Source organism: Capsicum annuum, chromosome 4 (genome assembly GCF_002878395.1).
Source record: "Capsicum annuum cultivar UCD-10X-F1 chromosome 4, UCD10Xv1.1, whole genome shotgun sequence".
NCBI classification, from domain to species: Eukaryota; Viridiplantae; Streptophyta; class Magnoliopsida; order Solanales; family Solanaceae; genus Capsicum; species Capsicum annuum.
This window is the reverse complement of record NC_061114.1, coordinates 189,878,869-189,886,473: the sequence shown is the minus strand read 5'-3', so window position 1 is coordinate 189,886,473 and position 7,605 is coordinate 189,878,869. Positions and strand designations below refer to the sequence as shown.

At 38.5% G+C, this 7,605-nt stretch overlaps 1 non-coding gene across 1 annotated transcript; it reads right to left on the bottom strand.

Annotated features, from left to right (window-relative positions):
• Positions 1 to 307: 307 nt before the first annotated feature.
• Positions 308 to 414, bottom strand: LOC124898208. Its single transcript, XR_007055184.1, has one exon. It is a non-coding gene; the product is annotated as a small nucleolar RNA R71 (small nucleolar RNA).
• Positions 415 to 7,605: the final 7,191 nt, after the last annotated feature.

Sequence of the window (7,605 nt, the reverse complement as noted above, 5' to 3'; positions counted from 1 at the left end):
GAAATCCTAAACCAGGAGGTTGATGGAAATTGAAACAAAATATGGTGCAATTATTAAAATCTGCAGGGGAATTTCATGGACTTTCACACGAGGATCCACAGCAGCACTTACAGACCTTCCTGGAAATAAGCGATACATACATTCCTGAAGATATGAATGCTGATTATGTCAGATTGACACTCTTCCCCTTTTATCTAATGGGGGAAGCAAAGAGGTGGTTACATGCTGAACCACCGCACTCCATCACTTCATGGGAAGATTATGCTCGGAAGTTCCTCATTCGATTTTTCCATCCCAGAAGACTGCACGATTGAGGAGTGAGATATTGAGTTTCAGACAGAAAGATGGAGAAAATCTCTACCAAGCTTGGAAAAGATTCAAGGGCATGCTCAGAAATTATCCTCATCACCATCAATCAAATGATGCCTTAGTACACACATTTATAGAACTCCTTGAGTCTAATACGAAGTTTCTCTTGGATTCAGCAGTAGGGGGCCAAGCTTTGGAGAAAACATATGAAAAACTGTATACATTGCTGAATCAAATTGCACAAGGGAATCCTGATTGGCATGCAGACTCAAGAAATGCTCCCAAGAAGGTTGCAGGGGTATTGGAGGTGCATCAATTCACTGCATTACAGGCACAGATTGCAGCAATGCAGAATAATATGACTACTCTCAACAACTAAAAATTGGGTGCAACACAACCAACAACTATAGAAAATATAGTTCAACAGGTATATTCGTGGTGTGAAGTTTACGAAAGTGGTGAGCATAAAGCAGATACATGTTTTGTTAATCCAAATTCAGTCAACTATATGGGGAATGCAAATCGTCAGGGTCAATAGAATTTTGGTAGTACGTATAGTCCAAATTAGAGGAAACACCCAAATTTCTCATGGGGTGGAAATCAGGCATAAAATACAAATCAGTATAAGGGATCAGTGCAATTAAATCCACAGTCGGCTCAAAATAATTAGGCAACTGCTCAGAATAGCAATATGGAGGAGTTGATTAAGCAGTTCATGGCTTAATAAACACAGTTTGTGGCTGACATAAAGACTCAACAAGCACAGTTGGCAGCTGAGTTGAAGAGTCAACAATTTCTCACTAGAAATCTGGAGTTGCAGTTGGGTCAAATTGCAGGATCACAGAATACAATACCACAAGGAGCACTGCCTAGTGAGACAGAGGCTAATTCGAAGTAGGTAAATGCGGTTACAATAAAGAGTGGGCTGCAAACTAAGGAGGTGGTTCAGGAGTAGGAAAAGCCCACAGTTGCTAATGACAATTTGAAAGAGAATACAAAAGTTGAAGTCAAGAAAAAAGAGACAAGTGAAGAAATTTGTATGGAGAAGAAAACTATCCCCTTGCCTTTTCCTCAAAGGGCAAGGAAGCATCAAGAGAAAGCCAGTTATAAGAAGTTTCTAGATCTTCTGAAGCAGGTTTGAGTAAATCTTCCTCTTGTGGACATCCTGCAGAGTGTCCCAAAATATGCTAAATACTTGAAGGATGTTGTTGCCAATAAGAACAGCTTGATTGAATATACTACAGTTGCACTTACTCAAGAGTGCACGTCTAAAATTCAAAATAAAATGCCCATAAAATTGAAGGATCCAGGTAGTTTCACCTTGCAGATTACCATTGGTCAGACTATTTGTATACGTGGATTGTGTGACTTGGGTGCTAGCATAAATCTCATTGCCATGTCATGGTATCGGAAGATGGGTCTTGGGAGTCCCAAACCCACGACTATTGTGTTGCAGTTGGCAGATAGGTCACTTGCTAGACCAGATAGTATTATTGAAGATGTGTTGGTGCAAGTGGGATCTTTAATCTTTTGGGTGGATTTTGTGATTCTTGACTTTGAGGCTGATCCAATTGTTCCATTTATTTTGGGACGACCCTTCTTAGCAACAGGACAATCACTCATTGATGTGGAAGCTGAAAAAAATAACAATCCGAGCGCATGACAAAGTAGAAGTTTTTGAAGTGTACAAAACATTAAAACTGCTAGCCATATATGAGCAGTTGTCTTCTATATCGGTTATCGATCTTGCTTCAAATTGGCAGTTATTGTTGTCTGATGATCCCTTAGAGAGAGCTTTGATAGGTTATGATCTGCATGGAGATGTGGAAGCATTGGAATTGGTCCAGGTTATGAATTTGTCCGTAATTGAGACAAACAAAGTGCCATTCAAGCCTTTAAATAGTCTAACTGGTCCCTCACCCAAGCCTTTAATCGAAGAAGCTCCTAACTTGGAGATTAAGGTTCTTCCTCCGTATTTAAAATATGTTTTTCTTGGTTATCAAGATACCTTGCCTGTTATATTGTCTGCAGGATTATCAGATGTACAAGTAAAGGAGGCTGTAGCGGTTGTCAAGAGAAGAAGGAAGGCGATTAGCTGGTAGATGTCTGACATTTCAGGAATCAATCCAGTATTTTGCATGCATAATATTTACATAAAAGAGGGTTACAAACCTAGAGTGGAACAACAACGAAGGTTGAATCTTATGATGAAGGAGGTGGTCAGGAAAGAAGTGATCAAGTAGTTAAATAGTGGTATTGTTTACCCAATTTTTGATAGAAAATGGGTGAGTATGGTGCACTATGTACCAAAGAAGAGAGGAATGACAGTATTGACCAATGATGATAATGAGTTAATTCCCACACGTACAGTGACCAACTAGAGAATATGTATAGATTATCGAATATTGAATGAAGCGACTCGTAAAGATCACTATCTAATTTCCTTCATTGACCAAATACTGGATAGATTGGTGGGGAAAGAGTATTATTATTTTTTTAGATGGGTACTCTGGCTACAATTAGATAATCATAGCCCCGGAAGACCAAAAGAAGACCACATTCACTTGTCCATACGATACATACGCGTTCAAACATATGCCCTTCAGCCTATGCAATGCACCTGCTATATTTCAGAGATGTTTGATGGCGATATTTTCATACATGGTGGAAGAATTTGTAGAGGTATTCATGGATGATTTCTCCTTGTATGGTAATTCATTTGAAAAGTGTTTGTAGAATTTCGACAGAGTCCTAGCTCAATACAAAGAAACAAACTTGGTGTTGAATTGGGAAAAGTGCCACTTTATGGTTAAGGAAGGAATTGTATTAGGCCATAAAGTGTAATACAAAGGGCTCAAAGTAGACAAAGCAAAGGTTGAAGTAATTGAAAAATTGCCTCATTCAGTCACAGTCAAAGGAGTACGGAGCTTTCTGGGACATGCTGGGTTCTATAGATGATTCATTTAAGATTTCTTAAAGATTACAAGTCTTATGTGCAAATTGTTAGAGAAAGAAGCCAAGTTCGAGTTCGAGGCTGCTTTCCATGAAGCTTTTGAAAAGCTTAAGAAGAAGTTAACGGAAGCACCTATCTTGATTGCACCAGATTGGAATTACCTTTTGAGCTACTGTGTGATGCTAGTGACATTGCGATGGGATCAGTATTGGGTCAGAGAAAAGAGAATGTATTTTGATCGATCTACTATACTAGCAAGGTGCTAAATGATGCTCAAGTTAACTATATGGTTACAGAGAAAGAGATGTTGGCAGTGGTATATGCATTCGACAAGTTTCAATCTTACTTAGTTGGTACAAAGGTCATTGTTCATACTATCTTGTGAACAAAAAAGATGCAAAGCCACGACTAATTAGGTGGATTCTTTTGCTTCAAGAATTTGATCTTGAGGTATGAGATAGAAATAGAGCGAAAAATCAAGTTGCTGATCACTTGTCACGGTTGGAAGATCGAAACCATATTGTGGAATACTTTTTGAGTATAAAGGAAGAGTTTTCTGATGAGAAGTTATTATCATTATATGTAGTTAAATTCCCATGGTATACTGACATTGTGAACTTGATAGCTTGTGAGGTGTACCATCTTGAGGCCAACACACAACAAAGGAGGAAATTACTCCATGATTCTCATGCTTACAATTAGGATGAACCATATTTTTTTAAGCAGGGTCCAGATGGAGTAATTCATAGGTGTATCCCAAAGGCTGAATTTTCAAAGGTATTACAAGATTGCCCCTTATCTTCATATAGTAGACATCATAGGGATGAGAAGACTATGAGAAAAGTGTTGCAATCAGGTTTTTTCTGGCCTACTCTATCTAGAGATGCAGTGGCTTTCATAAAGAATTGTGATCAATGTCAAAGGTTGGGTACCGTATCTAGGCATCATGAGATGCCCCTCAATAATATTTAAGAAGTCAAAGTCATTGATGTTTGGGGGATCGATTTCATGGGACCATTCCCACCTTTGAAAGGTAATCTTTACATTCTTATAGCAGTTGACTATGTATCTAAATGAGTGGAAGCTATGGAGAGTCCGACTAATGATGCAAGAGTGGTTCTGAAGTTTGTGAAGAAGAACATATTTTCCAGATTTGGTATGCCAAGAGCAATAATTAGTAATGGAGGTACGCACTTTATTAACACCTGGTTCAAAAATCTTCTTTTTAAGTATGGTGTTAGGCATAAAGTTGCCACTGCATACCATCCTCAAATGAGTGGATAAGTAAAGGCATCCAATCGGGAGATTAAGCAAATACTTTAAAAGACCGTGATTGGGCAGAGAAAAGATTGGGTGGAGAAGCTAGACGATGTACTTTGGGCCTATCGAATAGCGTACAAGACGTCCAATGGTACATCTCCATATTGCTTGGTGTATGGTAAGACGTGTTATCTTTCTATAGAGTTGGAACACCAAGAATATTGAGCGGTGAAGAAGTTGAACTTTGAGATAACTGTCGCGAAGGAAAGGAGGTTATTGCATCTGAATAAGCTTGATGAGTTTAGACTCCACGCCTACAAAAATGCCAAGCTCTACAAGGAGAAGACCAAAAGATGGCATGACAAGCAAATTCAAGCTAGGGAATTTGAACCCAAACAAATTGTGTTGTTGTTTAATTCACGACTTAAGTTGTTTTTGGGTAAATTACGATCGAAATGGTCTGAACCTTTTGAGGTGATGCGTATGACACCCCATGGAGCTGTGGAGTTGTGGAATAAAGAGAAGACGGAGAAATTCCTTGTGAATGGACAACATGTAAAGCATTATTTAGCGGATCATCTGGATAAGTACAAGGAATCTATCACTTTTGCTGATGAGTGATGATGAGTTGAGTCGTGACACGACGTAAAATAAGGCACTATATGGGAGGCAACCCACAAATGTATTGTAATAGGTAGTTTAATTTTTAGTTTGTAAAATCAAAACAAAAATAAAAATACAAAAAGATGAGTCGTGCCACGACCAAAACTAAGGCACTGAGTGGGAGGCAACTCACTTTTACTTACAATATTTGTTGTTTTTGTTTGAGATTGCAAGGATTTGCAAAGTGAAAATAAGAAAATTACCACATTTGAGGAAAGCAATCAGTTTTGCAAAATGATATGTGTAAGTGGGGATTTTCTCAGGTAAGAAAAGAGTGAAAATTACACAAGGAAATCTGATTTTGAAGAATGGCATGACGTGAAACTGGGTAGATTGATGATTGTCAAACTTCCATTAAGGATCCGTGATTTCCATTGCGACGTAGAGAAGTGCGATTTGACAATTGTCAAATTCCAGTGGCCTGACGCGATATCAGTGCATTGCATAACTTGGAAAATTGAAAATTTTCAAGATACAGTGACTTGACACAAAATTTAGCGTGTCACGGTGGATAGTTAAATGGCAATTGGCATTCTCCAGTAGGTCTACTTGATCTTATCGTGTCGCGAAGGGGGTTAAAATCAGGCATAACATGTTGAATTAAACCTAATCCGACCCGTCCCTCTATAAATACCCTCTAAACCCTAAACCCTCTTATTTTCCCTCTTAAGCGCTGCGCTCTCTCACTTCGCTCCTACTAATCTTCTAAAAATTTCCCCAATTTTCATCCTTCTCTCAACCTTTGAGGTATGTGCTTTAATATTTAAATTTATTTTCTATCTTTCTATTTGTGTCTTGTGATGTTGGCTAGCATTTTGGGGCATAATCTTATTTTCCCCTATCATGGTAGTTGTACATTTTAGCATTGCCTTTGATATATTGTCTTTCAATCATTGTGATGTATTAATATAGTCTTTATAATTCTGAGTTGTTAAGATGATAATAGAATGGTTATATGTAGTTGGTATTTGGGAAAATTATTTTTCAAATCTTAGTTGCAGGGTCAAGGAATGTAGGGGCATTGTAGCTAGATGTGTGAAGCAATAAGGTTTAGAAAGTTAGGGTTAATTTTATTTCGGATAAAACCATGTTATTTATGCTCCTACTTTCCTCTGTGCATATACCCTTCCTGTCTGATGTTAGTTGATTTAGTCAAATTCTATAAAAATACTTCTTTAATGCGTGATGCTGTAGCAACATGATTTTGTTCATAGTCCCTTATTGAGTAATTAGATGGGAATAGATGAGACGGTGTTGTGTGTTGAGAAAATAACTAAGGCTTTAGTGTCCCGAAGAGCAATATAATGTCTTTAAATATAATAATAAGGTCAACAAAGGGAAGTCTGAGTACCTTGGATTTTGAGGCATGTGTTCTAGTTAACAACTAAGTGTGGGGTGGAAAGTCATTCATAATGCACACTCAGTTTAGCTAGTCCCACGTTTAACATACTCAAATATTTGTTGCATCTTCTGTATTACATGAATTATGGAACCATAATCAGTCAAAGGCAAGGCAAAGGCAGGTCCTTCTGTACCTGCGAGAAAAAGGAGCAGACCATCTGAAAGTCAACTGACAAGGGTACCTAGGGCTCCACCATTTCAGAGGGGGCAGGTTCGCAAGTTTGGGTTCAAATCTGTACACAAGGATGGGAAGCAATGGTATTCCAAGCATACGAGTGCAAAGTATATCCTGAAGGTATATATTAATCGTTCTAGCCTCATGAGAGAATGTCTGTCCATGGTACAAAGAATTGAGGCAATCAACATGAATTTCATCTTCCATCATCCGACTGAGTGCAATCTGGACTTAGTTAGAGAATTTAACGCCAATTGGGACCCTAGTCATCCTGATCATTTGCTGAAGGTTCGCGGGAAAGTAATTTGTTTCACTGCTGCTGATATTAATGACTTGTTTTGTATACCATAAGCAAACCCAAATTTCTTGAGGCAGTTTATTGTTTCTCCTCCGTATGAAAATATTAGGCATCTGTTGTGTGGTCAGTGATCCTCAGCTCTTTGGACTAGGCATCGTGTTACAGGTTTGCACTCTTCCTTCCCTTATGCTCAAATGAACAAGAAAGTATGGATGTGGGGTCGTATTATCTATTCATGCTTGATTTAAGGCAAGTATATGACGGAGTTTACTCGGGATAGGGTATTTTTGATCTATGCCCTGATGTGTCCTGATGTGGAGATAAATGTAGGTAATGTGATTTATTTTTGCAATAAAGAAAGCGCGTACCTAGGCAGGGCACAATTTTGGGTTTGGAGGTTTGGTTACTAGATTTTTGCGGAGGCACAAGGTTGATGAAAAGGAGTTGGATTATAAGCTCGAGGTTCTTACTCACCCTGTGGATATAACTACTGCACGGAGCATATCTGGGGTAACTGGATCAATTTTGACCATGATAGAGTGACAA